The sequence below is a fragment of the Panthera onca genome, chromosome C2, assembly GCF_046562875.1.
Source record: "Panthera onca isolate mPanOnc1 chromosome C2, mPanOnc1 haplotype 2, whole genome shotgun sequence".
Classification (NCBI taxonomy): Eukaryota; Metazoa; Chordata; class Mammalia; order Carnivora; family Felidae; genus Panthera; species Panthera onca.
In genome coordinates this window covers 36,120,639-36,142,109 of record NC_138347.1, presented here as the reverse complement: position 1 = coordinate 36,142,109, position 21,471 = coordinate 36,120,639, and positions in this window count along the sequence as shown.

The following is a 21,471-nucleotide window of genomic DNA, read 5'->3' as shown; positions in this document are numbered from 1 at the left end:
GAATGTTTTTCCATTTCTTTGTGTCATCTTCAATTATTTTCATCACTGTTTTATAGTTTTCAGAGTACAGGTCTTTCATCTCTTTGTTTATGTTCATTCCTAAACAAACATTCCATTCTAGTTTTTGGTGTAGTTATAAATGGGATCAATTCGGGGCACCTGGGTGGCTCAGTCAGTTGAACGTCCGACTTTGGCTCAGGTCATGATCTTGCGGTCTGTGAGTTTGAGTCCCACTTCGGGCTCTGTGCTGAGAGCTTGGAGCCTGTTTCAGAATCTGTGTCTCCCTCTCTCTCTGCCCCTCCCCCACTCATGCTCTGTCTCTCTCTGTCTCAAAAATAAATAAACATTAAAAATTAAAAAAAATAAATGGGATAAATTCTTTAGTTATTCTTTCTGCTGCTTCACTGTTGATGTATAGAAATGCAACAGATTTCTGTATGTTGATTTTATATCTGTGACTATACTGAGTTTGTGTATCAGTGCCAGCTATTTTCTGGTGGAGGTTTTGGAGTTTTCTTTTTCTTTATTTTTTAATCTTTATTTATTTTTGAGAGAGAGAGAGAGAGAGAGACAGAGCTCAAGCAGGGGAGGGGCAGAGAGAGAGGGAGACACAGAATCTGAAGCAGGCTCCAGGCTCTGAGCTGTCATCACAGAGCCCAATGCAGGGCTCTAACTCATTCACGGTGAGATCATGACCAGAGCTGAAGTTGGACGCTTAACTGACTGAACCACCCAGGTGCCCTTGTAGTTTTCTGTATAGAATATCATGTCTTCTGCAATTAGTGAACATTTGACTTCTTCCTTGCCAGTTTAGATGCCTTTTATTTCTTTTTGTTGTCTGATTGCTGTGGCTAGTACTTTCAGTACTATATTAAATAACAATGATAAGAGTGGACACCCCTATCTTGTTCCTGACCATAGAGGAAAAAGTTAGTTTTCCCCATTGAAGATGATGCTAACCATGGTTTTTTCACATATGACCTTTATTGTGTTGAAATATATTTCCTGTAAACCTACCTTATTGATTTTTTTTTTATCATGAATAGATGCTATACTATGTCATATGCTTTTTCTGCATCTATTGAAATGATCATAAGGTTCTTATCCTTTCTTTTATTGATGTGATGTATCATGGTATTTGATTTGCAAATATTGAAACACTCTTGCAAATGAACAATAAATCTCACTTGACTGGTGATTTTTTAAATGCATTGTTGGATTTGGTTTGCATGTATTTTGTTGAGGATTTTTGCATTCATGTTCATCAGAGATATTGGCCTTTAGGTCTCTTTGTTGGTGGAGTTTTTATCCAGTTTGGTATTGGGGTAATGCTGGCCTCAAAGGATGAATTTGAAAGGTTTCCTTCCTTTTCCATTTTGAAATACTTTGAGTGGAATAAATATTGGCTCTTCTTTTCTTGAATAGTTTGGTATATTTCACCTGTAAAGCCATCTGGCCTTTGATTCTTGTTTGCTGTGTGTATTTTGATTACTGATTCAGTTTTTTTTTCTGATAATCTCTTCAAATTTTCTATTATTCCTTTTTCATTTTTGGTAGTTTATACATTTCTAGGAATTTATCTATTTCTTCTAGGTTGTCAATTATTTAACATATGGTTTTTCATAATATTCTTTTATAATTCTATTTCTGTGGTGTGGTTGTTATTTTTCCTTTCCCATTTATTATTTTAGTTTTCTTTTAATCTATATAAGTATGGATAGAGGTTTATCATTTTTTCCCCCAAAGAACCAGCTCCTGGATTCATTGATCTGTTCTATTGTGTTTTTGTTGTTGTTGTTCGTTGGTTTTGTTTCTGTGTCATTTATTTCTACTATATTTAGTACTTATACTAAATATAGAATTTTTTATTTACAAAACTATTTATAAATATTTATTATTTCCTCACTTCTGTTGGTTTTAGCTTTTGTTTTTGTCCTTTTTCTAGCTTCTTTAAGTGTAAGAATAGGTTGTTTGAGATTTTTCTTGCTTCTTGAGGTGGAACCTGTATAGCTCTACACTTCCCTTGACAACTGCATTTGCTACATTCCAAAGGTTTTGGACCATTATGTTTTCACTTTCATTTGTTTCCATGTAACTTTTTTATATCTTCTTTTATTTCCTGGTAGACTCATTCATTGTTTACTAGCATGTTACTTAATCTCCATATATTTACAGTGTTTCTGGAATTTTTCTTGTGCTTGACTTCAAGTTTCATAGCTTTTTGGACAGAAAAGAAGGATGGTGTAACGTCTATCTTTAATTTTTGAGGCTGCTTTTTTGACATAATATGGGTTGTATTCTGGAGAATGTTCCATGTACATTTGGAAACAATGTGTATTCTGCTGTTTTAGGTTGGACTGTTCTGAATAAATCTGTTAAATCTCTCTGGCCCAGTATGTGATTCAAAGCCATATATCCTTGTTGATTTTCTATTTAGATGATCTGTCCATTGATGTAAGTGGGGTGTTAGAGTCCCCTACCATTATTTTATAATCATTGATTAGTTTCTTTGTTTTTAACTGTTTTTAGTATTTGGATGCTTCCAGTTTGGGTGCATAAATATTTACATTTGTTATATCTCCTTGTTGGATTGCCCCCTTTATCATTATATAGTGTCCTTCTTTGTCTCTAGTTACAGTCTTTGTTTTAAAGTCTATTTTGTCTGATATAAGAATTGCTACTTTTGCTCTTTCGACATTCACTTGCCTGATAAATATTTCTCTATCCCTTCACTTTCAATCTGCAAGTGCCTTAAGGTCTAAAATGAGTTTCTAATAGGCAATATATAGATATTTAAAAAAATAGTGTTTGTTTGAGTGTGCGCGGAGGAGGGTCAGAGAAAGAGGGAGACACAGAATCTGAAACAGGCTACAGGCTCTGACCTGTCAGCACAGAGCCCAACATGGGGCTCAAACCCACAAATGGTGAAATCATGACCTGAACTGAAGTTGGATGCCTAATCAACTAAGCCACCCAGGCCCCCCAGCATATAGATATTTTTTTATCCATTCTTTCACTCTGTTTTTTGATTGAAACATTTCTTCTTTTTAAATCCAAAATAATTATTGATAGATATGTACTTATTGCCATTGTATTACTTATTCTGTTGTTATTTCTGAAGAATTTCTCTGATCCTTTCTTGTGTTGCTCTCTTTCATGGTTTACTGGTTTTCTTTAGTGATATATTTTGATATTTTTAAATTCTTTAAAAATTTATTGGTGTTTTTTTTTTATTTGTGGTTACAGTTAGGTTTGTATATACCATCTTCTACATAGAGCAGTCTGTATTCATTTGATGGTTATTTCAGTTTGAACTCCTCTCCTCTCTTGTTTTAGGTATATGGTATCATATTTTACGTCAGTTTACTTGTGGGTTCCTTGATGTATTTCTTCCAGAAATATGTAATTTTACTGACTTTGTGTTTCCTAATTTGTACTGTGATTTTTCATCTTACCTTTCCATTCAATGTGTCCTTTTTAATATTTGTTGCAGGGCTTGATTAGCATTCAAGGGCTCCTTTAGTTTTTGTTTGTCTGGGAAAATCTTTCTCTCTCCTATTCTGCTTGTTAGCCTTGCTTGATAGAGTGTTTCTGGATGTGGACTTTCCCCATTCAACACTTTGAATATATCATGCACTACTTTATGACTTGGCAAGTTTCTGCTGAAAACTCTGATCATAGCCTTATGAGGATTTCCTTTGTATGTAACAGTCTTCTTTTGTATTACCCCTTTTAATAATTTTTCTTTATCTTTATATTTTACCATTTTAATCACAACATGTCTGTGTGGATCTGCTTTTGCTGATTTTGTTGGGGGTTGTCTGTTTTATTCCCCAAATTAGGAGAGTTTTTCAGGTATTATTTATTCAAATAAAATTTCTCCCTCCTTTTGTCTCTTCCTCTTCAGAGACTCCTATAATATGAATGTTACTATCTTTTAAAAAGTTACCTAGTTCCCTAAGTCTATTCTCATTTTGCATAATTCTTTTTCCTCTCTTTTCTGCATCTTGATTAATTCCCATTACTCTGTCTTCTGGACATTAATTTGTTTCTCTGCTTCTTCCATTCTGTTGTTTATTCCACAAGGATGCATCTCATTTCATTTTATTTATTGAGTTCTTTATCTTTCTCCTGTTATTCCTTATCTCTCTGTTAAGAGTCTCACTCATGTCTTCCATTCTTTTCTGAAGCACACTGAGTATCCTTTCTTGGTGTATCTTTGTAGTGAATATCCTTGATCATTTCTTTAAATCCTCCATCGGTCATGTTACTTATATTTGTTTTGCTTAGATCTCTGGCTGTGGTCTTGTCCTATTCTTTAATTTGGGACAATTGCCTCTGTCTTCTCATTTTTTTCTGTGCCTGTTTCTCTGTGTTAAGAAAGTCAGCTACATCTCCTAATCTTGAGGGCAATGGCTTTATGAAGAGGTCTTTTATTGACCTGCATTACAGTATCCTCTGTTCCCCATGGCCTGGAATTTCTGAGTGTCTCTAACTTGTAACACATATAATCACATAACATGTGTCCTGGCAGATTTGTCTATCTGGACAGTTATCTGCAGAGTCTCTCTTTGCCTGTTTTGGGCAGTGTTTGGTCCCTGGCTTGAATGTGACACATTTTAACTAGTTGTTCTCTGGTCTGCTTGTGAAATTGAAACTGGAAATGAGGCCTCATAAAACTCCCAGGTTGGGAGATGTGGTATGAACAGGGGTTTTAGCTTGTGTTCTGGGGTATGGGGCTGTCATGCTGGGACTGAGGCAAGTTTGACTGGGATGGGTGGTGGTTCTGAAGCATGGTGGGTGTGGGACTTGGTGTAAGCATTTATGTAGGGAGTATTGGCTCTGTACTGGTTTCTGCAGGTGGCAATGTACTTATGCTGAGGGATGGGAGAGAGAATAGTGACTGCCAGTTCCTTTTTTCCTGGAGGGGTCCCTCCATGAACATTATCTCTCTGGGCCTTGCTCCAAGATGAGCAGTTAACTTCTTCACCATGTGCCCCAACTGCTCTTCAGATTGCTGTTTACACAGTGTATGTCTGTGGGCTACTTGCCCTTTGTTTTCTACAATAGCATCCGCAAAGTCCTCTGAGCTCTCCCAGAGGCAAGCACATTGACCTTTAAAATTCTGGGCGTTAAGCCCTGCTGGTTGCAAGAACTCAAGAAAATTTTCCCTCTCATTTTCCAAGTCAATAACTATGGGGATTTGTTTTCCCGGTGTACTCCTCTATGTGTTAGTCTGTCTCTTACCATTCTATGCAACTGTATCTCCCTCCCCACTGCAGTGGCCACAATCTGTTTCTCTCCCAAACTGTCTCTGTATTTAATACCTTCTTTGATATGGTCTCTTCTCTACCTTTAGTTTGTTCTCCCAGTCTTCAGATCAATTTCTGGGGTATTCAAGATGATTTAATAGTTATCTAGCTGTATTTGTGGGATGAGGTGAGCCTAGGATCCTCCTACTCTGCCACCATCTTCCACTCCTGTAGACCAATCCATCTTTATAGCAAGTGAGAAATAAATTCACAAATATGAGAGGGAAGAACAGGGAAGAAATTCAAAGGACAGAGAAGAAAAATGTCTTGACGTAGATAGAGAATAGTAAGTGTTATGCCCAGAATTCATGATCCCCAAATACCGCCAGGGAGCTGAGTCCAATGTAAAAGCAAAAGAGCCTTTATTCGAGCTAGCTCGAGCTCAATCCCCTACCTGTACCGACGCAGCGGTGAGATACCTGTGAGAGAAAGCTAGTTTCAAAAGGACAAAAGTTTTATTGGGGCCTAGGGGCAGTTGGTGAGGTAATGGTTGTGGCCTCAGCCTATTGGCTGGGGAAGGGTCCGAGTCCTGTTAGGCAGGTGAGCGGGAGGTTACTCAAGGGGAGGAGGCGTGGTCAAGGTGAAGGACACAGAACAAGTTGGAGTCGGGCGGTGTAGGCCCGCCCTTTCAGTAAGCACAGTTATCAAAATCATAAGTGAAAGGATAATGAATTATTTTTTTCTATAGTGGCCAAAGAAGACTCTTCTGTTGTAGGATTAGGTGTATCCATAAGTATGATGCTGTAGAGTATAGATTTGTTATTTTTCTTTGATGATGGGGCCGTTATTGTCTCTGAGAGACAAACAAGAAGTATGTCTGTGGCTAACTATATAGTTTAATGTAGATTTGAAAGTACTGCTGTAGGGAATAAGAGAGATATCACAACTTGGATAAAGAAGGAACTGTAGTACAGTCCTGAAAACACAACTGTTTTTGCAAATGAGAGTTTATGGTAGTAACAATCTACAATATTTTGACTTTGATTAGCATCTATAGCTTAGAAGCTTGGAGTCTGAATGGCTTTAAATTTTTTTTAATGTGTTTTTAAATTTATTTTTGACAGAGAGAGAGAGAGAGCGAGCGAGCATGAGCGGGGGAGGGGCAGAGAGAGAGGGAGACGCAGAATCTGAAGTAGGCTCCAGGCTCTTAGCTGTCAGCGAGATCATGACCTGAGCTGAAGTTGGACGCTCAACAGACTGAGCCACCCAGGCGCCCCTGAATGGCTTTATAAAGAAATAATTGCTTAATCAAAGGTGATCATCAGTAAGTGAGTGGGGTGGGGAAGCAAGGAAATATGGATATCCAGAATATATAATGGAATGGCTTATTTTTCTTTCATCATTTTGACTGTAGGCTAATTAGTAAAAGACTTCAACATTGAAGGTAATGATGAACAGATCTAAAATGTATACATTGTGTGATTCTAGAAGTAGGTATAGTTAGTGTGATCACATTATGTATGGTCTAAACTAAGACACTTTTAAGATTGAAAATGGAAATGATTAATAACTTTGAGAGTGAAAAGATGGGATATTAAAACTAACATCAAGACAAGAGTCATAAAATCTTAGACACTTCTGACCAAACATCACTGGATATTCATTGTAATTATGGAAAAAAATCCCTAAAGAAGATTGTTGGATAAGTCCTTAACATTGACCTTGAAGTTGCTCATAAGGGCAAGAGATGGAGTGGAGAATATGTGTGACCTAAATTAGATATGGTATGAAATCACAGAGATAAGTAATACACAGTGTAAAAGATATAATTCACTTGAAATAAAGAAAACACTGGTATTCATGCTCCTTAAAAAGCTTAAAATCTAGGTGTTTTTTTTTTTATTTCATAGTAATAGCCAGATATCATAAAGAAATTATTAAGGGTCAAAGGGATCTTTGACACACCATCTCCCAGAGAATTATAATTATTATCATACACAATGAGAAATTTTCATGGGAGAGTTTGAAATTATAAAATTTTCAATAAGAACATATTCTATATTCATATTAAATTGGCTTTGTCAATATATACAAAATGCACTTTTATGCATAGCATATCAGAGTTGAACAATTCTATAATGATGTTTATTAATTTATTCATTCTATGTTTTCATTTATAACAATAGGTTTATGCATCTTCATTAACAATGAATTCTATGTTTAGAATCAATAAATTAATGATTTTATCAAACATTTTTTTCCTGAGGAAGAAACAAAGTCTCTTATACTTTTTAACTGGTTATGGAAGATAAAAATTTGATTTATATTAAATTCTTTAAGATAAGATGTCAAAACTGTAAGTGGCTACTCAATTTTTTTCTCATAGAATATTAGACAATATGAAGAAATGTGAATAAATAAGACTAGAGAAGCAATAAAAAGTAATGAGAAGTAAAAGATATAGAACTTTTCCTGATAATAGATTAAAAAAAATCTTTCCAATTTTGCAGACCATATAACATCCAAAAGAGAATCAAATCACAGGCAAATTTTAGTCATGGGCAGAAAAATCCTAAATACAATGTTAGGAAGTGAAATCTAGGAACTCAATAAAAGGTTAATAGGGATTTTTCTTCCGAAGAAAAGTGAGATGGATTTAATGTTTGCAAATCAGGAAGTATAATTTACCATATTCACAAAACATAACAAAAAAGCATATGATCATCTCAAAGGATGCAACAAAAAGCTTTTGATAAAATTCAATATGACAAAATTTTACTACTGTAAATATTAGAAAAAAATTTAATCTCTTAAAGAATATTTAAAAAAACTCCCTTAAATTATTTATAAAGAGGATATCTTAAAGACTTTTTACTTAAGATTGGTAATGAGACAAGGATGTCTGTTCTCTTTGCAACTATTCAGTGGTATACCAGAGGATTTATTCAGTGTATTAAATGAGAAAAAAGTAATAAAGTATATATATAGAGATAAAGGAAGAAACATTTGCAGGTGACATAATTATATAACAAGCAGAATGTAAAAAATTAAAAATAAATTTATAACTAGGATATACATTTGCACAAATTGGCAGTTATGGTATACAAGTTCAATAAAAAAACTATTTCAGGGGTGCCTGGGTGCTCATTCGGTTAAGTGTCCATCTTTGGCTCAGGTCATGATTCTCCGGTTCACGGGTTTGAGCCCCATGTTGGGCTCTGTGCTGACAGCTCAGTGCCTAAAGCCTGCTTTGGATTCTGTGTCCTCCTCTCTCTCTGCCCCATCCCCACTTGTGTTCTGTCTCTCAAAAATAAATAAATGTTAAAATTTCGATTTTGGCAGCAAGAAATTATAAAATAGAATTTCAGGAAGACTCCATTGACATTAGCAGTTAATATTCCATAAGTAGAAAAAAAATCCAATAAAATATTAACCTTTATATCTATCCCTGCCAATAAACCATACAAAATATTATCAAAAATTAACAAAGAGAGGGATATACCATGTATATGGTATAGATAAACTTAAACTCTTACCTCATAGCATACATCAAAATAAAGCCCAGAAATATATAGTTTAAATAAAAAAGTGAAGGGGTGCCTGGGTGGCTCAGTCAGTTAAGCATCCAACTTCAGCTCATGGTTTGTGAGTTCGAGCCCCACGTTGGGCTCTGTGCTGACCACTTGGAGGCTGGAGCCTGCTTGGGATTCTGTGTCTCCATCTCTCTCTGCCCTCCCCCACTTGTGCTCTGATTCTGTCTTCCAAAAATAAATACATGTAAAAAACACTAAATAAGAAAGTGGAAAAAAAAGGAGGAGAAAAATCCACTATTTATTATGTGAGGCACACACACACACACACACACACACACACTCTTGTGTACAGATTTGGCATTTTTTTAAATCTAAAGTACAAAACGTAGATAATAAACTTAAAACTGTCCAAAACACAACATTTTAAAATAAAAAAGTAGTATGTTTTTGTTTTAAACTCTTTAAAATTAATATTTACATAAATTATGCTAGATAAAAGTTATAAAGATACAATATTCAGAACCAAAATCCTTTATCAAACTTATATCTAACATTGTTATATGGGAGATCTAAAATCTAAACTCTCAAGAAGCAAAAGTCCAGGGCCAGATGGCTTCACAGGCAAATTCTACCAAACATTTCAAGAAGAGATAATACCTACTCTCAAACTATTCCAAAAAACAGAAAGGAAGGAAAAATTCCAAATTTATTTTATGACACTGACATTACCCCACTATCAAATGAGATAAAGACTGCCCCATCCAAAAAGAAAAAAAATATCTACATGCCAATGTCCCTTATGAACATGGATGAAAAAATTCTCAACCAAGTACTTGCAAACCAAATCCAACAATACATTAAAAAAATCATTCACCTCAATCAAGTAGAATTTATTCCTTGTTTGCAAGAGTGATACATACAACATTCACAAATCAATCAATGTGATACACTACATTAACAAAAGAAAGGATAAGAATCACTTGATCTCAGTAGATGTCAAAAAAAGTGGCAAAGTACAGCATCCATTCATAATAAAAACCTTCAACACAGTAGATTTAGAGGGAACATTTCAACATAATAAAGGCCTATATTAAAAACCCACAGTTAACATCATCCTCAATGGGGAAAAACAGAGTTTTTCCTCTACCGTCTGGAACAGGACAGAGATGTCCACTCTCAACCACAATTATTTAACATAGTACTGGAATTCCTAGCCTCAGCAATTAGACAACAAAAAGAAATAAAAGACATCCAAATCATCAAGAAAGAGTCAAACTTTCACTATTTGCAGATGACATGATACTACATGTAGAAAACCCAAAAGCTCCACCAAAAATAGCTAGCACTTACACACAAATTCAGTAAAGTTGCAGGATACAGAATCAACATGCAGAAATCTGTTGCATTTCTATACAGCAATAATGAAGCAGCAGAAAGAGAAAACAGTATGGAGGTTCCTCAAAAAATTAAAAATAGAATTACCATATGATCCAGTAATTCCAGTACTGGCTATTTACCCAAAGAAAACAAAAGCACTATTTTGAAAAGCTATATACACATCTATATTTATTAAACATTATAACAATAGCCAATAAATGTAAGCAATCCAAGTGTCCACTGATAGATGAATAGATAAAGAAGTAGTATGTACATACAATGGAATATTATTCAGCCATAAAAAAGAATGAAGGGGTGCCTGAATGACTCAGTTTGTTGGGCGTCCGACTTTGGGTCAGGTCATGATCTTGTGGTTCCTGAGTTCAAGTCCTGCAATGCTTGGGCTCTGTGCTGACAGCTCAGAGCCTGGAGCCTGCTTCGGATTCTGTGTCTCCCTCTCTCTCTGCCCCTCCCCTGTTCATGCTGTCTGTCTGTCTCTCTCTCATAAATAAACGTTAAAAAATTAAAAAAATAAATCTTTCTATTTGCAACAACATGAATGGATCTAGAGGGTATAAGGATAAGTGAAACAAGTCAGAGAAAGACAAATACCATTTAATTTCTCTTGCATGTGGAATTTAAGGCACAAAACAAAGAAAAAAAGAGACAAACTAAAAAACAGACTCTTAACTGTAGAGAATAAACTGATAGTTACTAGAGGAGAGGTGGATGGGGGGATGGGTGAAACAGATGAAGGGATTAATGAGTGTACTTATCATGATGAGAACTGAGTAATATATAGAATTGTTGAATCACTTTAATGTAAACTTGAAAATAATATGACACTGTATGTTAGCTACTAGAATTAAATTTTTTAAAAAAGTAGTAGGAATAAAAGAAAACTCGAGTTTCTATTTCCTATAATGTTAAAGTAACTACTTTATTATAGAAATTTAAATCCTGTTAAAATTTAATATATAAAATTTAAGATGAACAATTGAAGTAAACGGAAATCTTTCAGAAGGTTAAATTCCAGAAGAACAACCCAACAACTATTGAGTCGTTAGTATTTTACTATCATAATTGATTTTTAAAAATATTTTATTACATTGTTATTTAAATATTATACCAAAATGATGACTTTCTCATTCCTGAATAAGAATTTTATATCCTATTACATAACACTTTGTAAAAATTGCTAATTGATGAAGTTAGACCTGAACCACATAGCTCAAATAATGTAAAATTAAAACTGAAAAATAAGAAAATGTGACATAATTATCACTGAGAACAAGTCTGTAAGTAGAAGAACTGCAAACAATATGTTTAAAAGCCTTAAAAATGGTCATCTAGCAGCCAAAACAGGCAGACTATACCCTAGTGACACGTGTTTTGGTTTTTTAGGGTTGATTTTTTGAAATAGCAAAGTGCTAAAACAAATTTGTTTTATATATCCTGCTTTATATATATTATAAATATAAATATATAAATATAAATAAATTTATATATACATATATATAAAGCAGGATATACATTCTCTAGTTTATTACAGTCTTCACACCATGTTAATTATGTGAGTTTTCCAGTTTACTAGAACCACCACTCAGTGGTTCTCTATCTTGAGTATACATTAGTAGCCCTGGGAATAGTTGTCAAACCACATATTGTTGGGACCCATACTCAGATTTTCTTATCATTAAATAAGTGAGGGGAAGGAGGAGGATGTTGGTGAAGGTAAGACAGATAATTTACTCTTCTAAAAAGTTCTCTGACTCAACTCACCTGGAGACTGAACTTTGAGAACCACTGACCTTACTAGGTCCTGAAGGTGTTTTGGTTTGCAAAGCATGACTAAATCCACTGCCAGTTCTGTTTTTGTTTTTACTAATGGGAGATTACAAGAAGTCATCCTCAAAAAGAGTAACAGCCATCAATATCTTTACTTCTACTTGAAAAAGTAAAGATAAGAAAGGAAGCATCCAGTCTCAAAATAATACCATCACAGTATTATCATTTAGATTTTTGTTGGATGATAGTTGTTTAATCTGGCAAAACTCCTTCTCCTGAATAAAAAAGTTGCCATTAGCATTCTTATGTTAGACCAGGCCCCTTGGATGGAGGACAGGAAAACAAATGGGGACACTGGAAGGGTGTCTACTCACTGGCAATAGCGGCTCATGAAGAACAAGTCAAGGACTTTGTAAGATTGTTTACTTCATAATCATCTGGGGACTGGAAAGAAAAATGCATTACTCACTAAGTCTGTTGGGAGAGGAAGGGCATTGTTTTTTCAATGTGGAATGCCCTAGCCGATATTCTTTGGGAATTTTAGTGAATAAGGAAAGTATGTGGAAGCTTAGACAAAACTATTCTCCCTTTTTGAAGCTGACCATGTTCTGTGATGCTGCTCAAGGACATTTAAATCTCTAGCATATAAGTTGGTCAAGTCTTTCGGAAAAATTCTAATTAGACTTCTTTACCTGTCAGGAATGCTTCTGGTGCTGAATATTCTAAGCCCCAAGGAAGTAGGTAGCAAAACACTCAGAAGTATTGTCAATTTACCAACTATCTGAATTAGCTAAGTAGGCATTCTTAACTAATTATTTTATTTGGATCAAAGACACGTATAAAATTTTATGTTTGAAGTTAAAATTATAGAGTTTTATTTACAAATTTGCAAACGTTCATACTTAATTGCTAATTGGAATTATGAGTTAGTAAAATAAATTCTATCACTTAGATGATATTGCCCAACTGTAAGCTAATTTAAGTGTCTGAGCACATTTCAAGTAGATTAGGCTAAACTGTGATGTTCAGCAGATTAGGTGTATTCAATCCATTTTTGACTTAATGATATTTTCAACTTGTGAAGGTGTTATTGGGACATAAGTCCATCATAAGTCAAGGAATATCTCTACTCAGTAATTCATACATATCTCCAAGACAACAGCTATTTATATTAACATCACGAAAAGTCTTTACTTGAGTAAGTTAATCATCTTACATTTCCTAAATAAATGGGGGAAAAGATTTACATTTATATAACGTTCTTTACCATCCATAACACCATGATAACAGCAAAAGTGTGTTTTCAAAGGTTTCAGAACATCTTAGGATTATTTTCAGCTATTTAGCACTTTTACCAGCTACTGCTGTGTTCTATTTCCTTCGATAAGACTTAAAAAATACAGATCAAGTCTTATCCTCACCCCATTTGTTTTTATCAACATGAAATATCAATAAAGCTAGTGAGGGTGGTGGCAAAAAGTGGGACACGTCTATGATATTTTCTCCTGGAGTATATTGACAAATCTTGTCTATGTTGCTTCCCCCTGGTTACAGGCAAGAGAAAGAGAGAAAAGAAAGAAAGAGAAAGAGAGAAGAGAAAAGAAAGAGAGAAAAAAAAGAAAGTAATATTAACAGCTGCACTCTGAGAGGTCTATTTTTATGAATCCAAACAACTGACCCTTTCTACACCCCTAGGAGTTTATTATTACCATAAAACTGTTGTTTAAGGGGAAAAAGTGACTGCCAAGTTTTCTGAGGGACTGGTGCTAGCCTTGTAATGACCAGAGAATTCAGAAAGTCCCTGTGGACCCACATTAAGGATGTGTCCAGTAGTCTATGTCCAAATGACTCTCAATTCTTCTCTTCATTTCTGAGCAATTCTAAAGGTGGAAAACTCCAAGCATTGATAAATCAACAATTACAACATCAGTTCTTATACTTCTTATGGGAGGGCATCAACAGTGAGAATTATTAAAACCAAATTTAATTTAGCAACACTCATATCCTATGCTTATCTCTCTCAAGTATCTGATACATGGTATAATAAATATTTTTTGCCTTTGAAGATTACCAAAAACTTGAAAGCAGACACTGAAAAACATAATTTTATTTTTGGTGCTTAGTACAGGATCTGGTGTGTAGTAGATTCTAAGTTTTTCACAGAATAAATAGTTGGAAAATGAATAAATGATTGAATAGATAGATTACTCCAGTGTCAACAAAACACTGATTTAAAACAGTTCTTTAACATTAGTAGAGCAAAAGCATATGATGACTTTAACTTTACTACTTTGGGCATTTAAAAACTTATGATTGAACAGAGTTAGAAAAAAATCCTATTTTAAAAATGATAAAGGTCTTGAGTTATTTGATATTTTGTCTAAATAATTAAAACATTTCTTGAAATATCCCACGATGTGTCAATATATTAGATAGATGGTGGGTTGATTTTTAAATGCATCTTTAAATTTTTTTCATTAATTAATGGAAAAGAAATATGTTTATGATTAATTGGAAGGTCATGCCAGGAAATTGGTAATTTGGATAAAACATCATTGAAAAAGAATTTTTTAGATAATGAGTTAGTAGGCTATTTTGTGTAAGTCAGAAGATTCATATAGATGTGTGGAAAGGCAGATTAGGATTGGACAACAGAGTTTGTCCAAAACAAATGTGTCATTTAAGGTTACATTTACCTTGGAGTAATAAAGATCCCAGTATAACAGTGACTTAATCCACATAGAAACATCTTTCTTCTTCAAGCAAATTGAATCCGAAAACAGTCTAGGACTTATATAATAGAAAGACAGTTTGCCACAATCTACCTGGTCTGCTATGCTTAGCATGTTAATTTACTCCATAGTCAGTTTAGGTAAAAGAACGCCGAAGAACACACCCATTCCTATTAAAGACATTTCTTGGAAAAGACAGCCAGTTGGCTTATGACTACAATTATTTCCAAGTGAGTCTTGGAAATAGTGTTTATTCCAAGTGGTCATGTGCCCAGATACATCCAGGTCCCTGGATATTTTGGTGGAAGACTAACAGTTTGGACTCCAAAATGAGCTAACTGTATAATATCTGTGTTTAGTTTCATAGAATGTTTTGACAGTACTAAGTCTCAGTTTCTAGGTCTTTGGCAGATAGAATCCTATATTCAGTTTGTGATGGTTAATTTGGCTTTCCACTGTACTCAGATATTTGACCAAACATCATCTAGATATTTCTGAAAAGTATTTTTTTATACAGAAAAAAGATTTAAATCAGTAGACTTTGTATAAAGCAGATTACACTCCGTGATGGGAGTGGTCTTTATCAAATCATTTGAATGTTAAAGTAGAAAAACACTGACTTCTTCCTCTGAAGAGGTGATTCTGTCAGCACACACTACTTTCCAATTTAAACTACAGCATCCTGTTTTTCCTGGGTCCCCAACCTACTCAGAAGATTTGGTATCTGCAATTGCATAAACCAACTCTTTCTCTTTCTCTGTCATATGTGTATATATATATATATATATATATATATATATATATATATATATGTATGCATATGAGGGGGGATATATATGCATATATAAAGATCTATCTATCATCGTCGTCCTCATCATCATCTATCATCTTCTAGATATAATGGAACAGTTTCAAGTTCAGCTGTTGCTTTAAAAAAGAAGGTGAATCAGCAAATCAGCAACACTGGGTATGAGCTAACAAGTGGTTGTTCCTTTCTTTTGAGTCTCAAAATCTTCCAACAGCCTCATTTGAGATTCTACCTTAAACAGAAACATACAAAAATTACAGTTCTGGAATATAAGGCTAAACCTAGCCAAAGTGACATGACAAATCTATTACACCATACAATAGAAAAATGGATGAATGATAAGCATTGATAATTTATGAAAGCAAATAAAACTGAGCAAAAAAGCAAAATTGTTAAAAATCTCTGTTAACTGAGATTTTGCAAAGTAGAGAAATTAAAATTTAGGTTAAGGTGCTATATTATTTTACCACCATCATGCCTTCAAAGGCAAAAACGTAGGGTACTGTTATTCATTGCTTGGGACAATGCAGATTGTAGCACAATATCAAAATTTAGAGATGCATGTACTCTTTTATTCATAACATTGTTCCTATGATTTTTAATTTTTTTAATGTTTATTTATTTGTGTGAGAGAGAGAGACTGTCTGTGAGTGTGAGCGGGGGAGGGACAGAGAGACAGAGACAGAATCTCAAGCAGGCTCCAGGTTCTGAGCTTTCAGAACAGAGCCTGATGCAGGGCTCGAACTCACAAACTGTGAGATGACCTGAGCTGAAGTCAGACGCTTAACTGACTGAGCCACCCGGGTGCCCCAACACTCTTCCTATGATTTAAAAACTGAAATAGAAGCATTAATGGATATTCATGTGTACTGAAACACTGTTTACAATGGCCACAAAAAAAAAAAAAAGGCAACATTGTGAATTAAGACCAATGACGCATAATTAGTTCATTTTGCTTACTTATAGAGGCACTACAAATAAGCAATTAAAGCTATATCAAATGCATTGAGTATTTCCAGAATAGTGTAAAAAATCAGATTAGTTTCTGTAGCATAAACATATTTCTAAAAGCAAGTAAAACAAAGATGTATGTTTTATCATTTTGTATATGTGTATGTTCATGTAGAAATACATCAGCCTTAAGGGTATTATTTAGTGTATGTCGGTATATACAATACAGGAGGAGGATAAGGAAAGAGAAAAAAAAGGAAAATAAACCTCCTACATATATCATATGATGTCACTTATGCGAAATTGTATATGTGTGTGTGGTGTACAATTAAGATACTGTTAGGTTTATGTTATTGCTTGCTTTTAGACGTACAATAGCTCAGGTACCAGATCACCAAACTTGTAGATATAGCCATAACTTATCAAAAGAGAAGAAAAACAAAGTTGAAGATTATTGTATAGTATATTTCTCTTTAGGAAAACTGTCAGAGAGAGCTTTATCAGGATATATGAATGCATATAAGCATATAAATGAAAATGCAACAACGATTTGTTTATAATAGTTACTATAAAGAGGGTATAATAAAATGTGAGGAAAATATTAGAAAATATTCTAACAAATTTTGAAAGGTCATTATTTCTAATTTTCAAGTAAGTATCTTAGTGTATATTTTAATCTCCTAGGTCTTATTTAGTGATATTTAATTATCAAGTTTTCCATCAACTCAATTAGATATTTAAGCATAGAAAATGTACAATAGCTCAGGTAACAGAGCTTTAGAAACTAAGTTTACTGAAGGAAATGAATTATGAAAAAATTGAAAAATATGTAACTTTTTTTACATGTATTTATTTTTGAAAGAGAGAGAGAGAGAGACAGAGAGAGAGAGAGAGACAGAGCACAAGTGGGGAAGGGGCAGAGAGAGAGTGAGACACAGAATCCAAAGCAGGCTCAGCCTGACATGGGGCTCGAACTCACAAACCGTGAGATCATGACCTGAGCCGAAGTCAGAAGCTTAACTGACTGAGCCACCCAGGTGCCCCTATATAACATTTTGATATACACTATATTATATATTACTTTGGGAAAGGAAGATAAAATGCCTAACCTTCCAGGGAATAAAGGAAATGATTTATCAACTGTGTGATGCTTGATCACAATCCTGAAGAATGAGTAGGAGTTCGTTTCTTTCAATCCCAGAACAACTGAGATACATTGTGTTTGGAGTTTAAGCAACATATGGAAGTTTGATAAAGAGTATTTTGAAAATGTAGACTGGGTCCCAAATATCAAGGGTTTTGCAAAACTTACTATTGATATTGAACATAGCTATTATTTGTTGCGCAGTTATATGTCAGTCACTGGACTAAGTGGCTTATGTCAATTGTTACTTAATTTTATACTTGAACTAACTTTAAAACTGGTAAATTAACCTTCATTTTACAGATTATAAAAGAAGGCTTAACACCTTAGTCATGGGTTTTACTTTTAGGCCATGCGTTTTTAGGCCAAAAACATTGAGGAAATCAGAATTCAGCAAATAGTGACATGGTCATTGTTTTAGAATGTTAAGGTGATACTATGCAATAGTCCCAGGAGAAATATTTAAAACATAAGTTAAAACGGTAGCTCAAGAAGATGGAAATGGTGGATATGAGTTAAGTGATATTTGGGATGCTCAATTAGCAAGATTTGGTAATCTGTTGGAAGCTTGAAATCAGAATAAAAACTACAGTCACATTTGATCTTGTATTAGGTACCTGAATGAATAAGTGCTATTAATTAAAATCATGAAAGCAGTAAAAAGAATGTGTTTCATTTCTATCTTGAAGAGATCACAAGTTCACAATTAAACTGTTAAAACTGAGTTGCCTTTGGGGTGCTCAATTGAAAAATAGCCAGGAGAAATTAGGAATGTATTCCCAGCTTGGTACAGATATAGGGCAGGACTTCACCATCATCTTCATGATGGAAATAGAGATCATGTGTGTGGATATTTCTTTGATTAACAATGAATTTTGACTGAGTTAGTCATATTGCATGGATCTGATTATCCCCAATTATATATCAATCTCAAAAACTAGAATTGGGACAGAAAGCCTCATCTTGGAGAGGCTGGTTTGTCATTTTCTCTCTGCTTAAGTGTAAGTTTATTATGTGCCTTTTATTTCTTCTTTTCTGTGTGATTTAATGCTTGGAGATATCTGCATTAAAAATATCTTAAGATTCCAGAAGTAGACTCACATAAAATATATGCATTTAATTTTTGACAAAGGAGCAAAAGCAGATATATTGAAGAGGGTTAGCTTTTTCAATAAGCCATGCTGGGTCAGTTGGACATTCATATGCAAATGAATAGATTTTAACCTCATACTGTATACAAAATTTAACTTAAATTGGACCAAGGATTTAAATGTAAAACACAAAACTATAACACTTCTAGGAAAAATAAGATATTTGGTAATTAGAATTAGGAAGATATTTCTCATACTTGACACCAAAAATCCAATACATGAAAAAATTATAAATTTGACCTCACCAAATTAACATTTTCTCTGTGAAAGATCCTGTTAAGGGGATGCAAAGATAAATTTTAAACTGGAAGAAAATATTTGCAAATTATATATATGACAAAGAATTTGCATGTAAAATATATAAAGAACCCTCAATATTCGACAGTAAAAAGAATACAATTAATAAATGGTCAAAGGGAGTAAGCAGTCATTTTACAGAGAGGATATACCACGACAAAATTAAAAAAAAAAAAAAAAGGTCAATGTCATTAGCCATATGAGAAATGCACATTAGAATTACTAGGAAATATCACTACACTCCTATCAGAATGGCTAAATATACAGTGATCCCACCAAATGCTGATGAGGCTACAGGGGAACTGGGTCCCTCACACATCGTTGGTGGGAATGTGAAAGTGTACAGCCAGTCAGGAAAATAGTTTGGCAGAGTGTCCTTTAAAACTAGAAACAAAATGGACTTTTTTGGTCCTAAAGGAATAAACATATTTTCATATTAAAATTTGTAAATAAAGGTTCATGACAGTTTTATTAAAAAGAGCCAAACATGGACGCAACCCAAATCTTCAACAGTGAATAGGTAATCTGTGGCACATCCAATACCATGGGACACTAATCAGCAATACAAACAAATAAACTTGAGGCACACAATGACTTGTTTGAACTTCAAGCAAATCATGCTGAAAGGAAAAAAGCTAAAAGGAAACATTTCTCATGATTGCATTCATATTATATTTGTGAATATATATACCGTCATGATAAAGATGAAAAACTTAGTGGTGGTGAGGAGTTTAAGGTGAAGAAAGGACATGGTTCTATGAGGCTGGTGTGTTGGAATCTTGGGATCAAGGTGGGGTAAGTAATTTGATTTGGTTCATTACGGTTACTTGATTTTGGTTATACATGGCTATGTCCCTCACTTGTAATAAAATTGTATAGAGCCACACCCACACAAATACGTGCATATATAATCAATGAAATCTGAATAATGTCTATAGTTTGCACCAGTGTCTATTTCCTGATTTTTCACACTGCGCAATAGTTATGCAAGATGTTAACATTGAGTTAAGCTGTAGGGAGTATTCATGAGGCACAACGTTCTGTGACATCTATAAATAGCTCAAAACATTAAAAAAATTCTCCTCCTCAGTTTTGAATTATTGACTTGTGGAATTCCTGGGTGGTATAGGATGACTGTATTTAAGAAGGTCTACATTTGTTTTGTTAGCCCCCTGCACATTTCTACAATACAAGTGTATACTTGTTAATCTCTATATGTATCCATATTATCCTGAATGTCAACAGAAGGTATATGAAGAAATGCAAATTAATTACATACAGAAAATAATAAGCATGCTTTTCCTCTTTGCCCCAATTATTCACCCTGGGGTGAAACATGGAGAACTAGATATCATCTTATAAATGGTAGAGTCTGATGTAAAGGAGGAATCTCAGAAAAGTAAATGTGGACAGTTATGTAAGAGAGAGACTCAGTTGTCTCTCTTCCCTCTCTGAGATAATTTTTTTCAGAAATATAATGGGAAGGATTTGGGGGTTTTACTCTAATCCTTTGGCATGTAAATAAAAGATGATATTAGTATCAGCAAATTTATAATCTAGAGATAGCTGCAGAGGCAGGGTGATTTATCTACTGTTGAAATGTAAAAATAACTCTAGGGATGTTTATCTTGCTAGCTAATTAGTCATAATTTAACTTTTAGGCTTTTTAAAATTTTAGAGCAGGTGACAAGTTTCAGTAAAATTTACTTGGGAAAACTTAACTATGCAGAAACACAAAATATCTTTTCTCTTGTCTCCAATAAGTCAGGATTTTAAAAGAATTTTAAGCATACTCTTCTTCTACATTGTCTAGAAATGATTTCTGTTACATTAAATTTAGTATCATATTAAATTCAATATCCATATTTCATCATTTTCAGTGAACTTGACAAGGTACTAAAATTATTAATAGACAGTATTTTATACCACAGGTGGATCATTACAGTGGGCATGGGAACTTTAAGATTTTACTTATCTGCCCCTAAGGAACTGAAAGAGAATTAGAAATATTATGTGGACCACTCACTGAATTGTGAAGTTGATTAAGTTTTGAAAATAAATGACCTAAGCAAATCTATCTCCTCTCTTTCAGAAGTGCTTTCTTGAATTGTATAAGAATGTGTTTCCTTTCCTTTTGCTCTCTCTGTATAAATTTGTGATTTACTTTCAATGGCATTATTTCTCACAACTTTCAATATTTCACAGTAAGCCATGCCTTTATTCCTAATTATCCTTGAGAGAAAATATGTCCGTATATGTATTTAAACTTGTTGATAAATATTTAACATATTAGAGATACTAAGAATATCAGTCATAGGTTTATTTTTCAGTTTAAGAATTTTAAGAAATTTCAGAATTTGAAGATATTTAAGGTTTTCATTATAGGCCCCAGTAGACGTTAATAAAGTCTTATTGAGTATGCCATTTGACTTACCAAA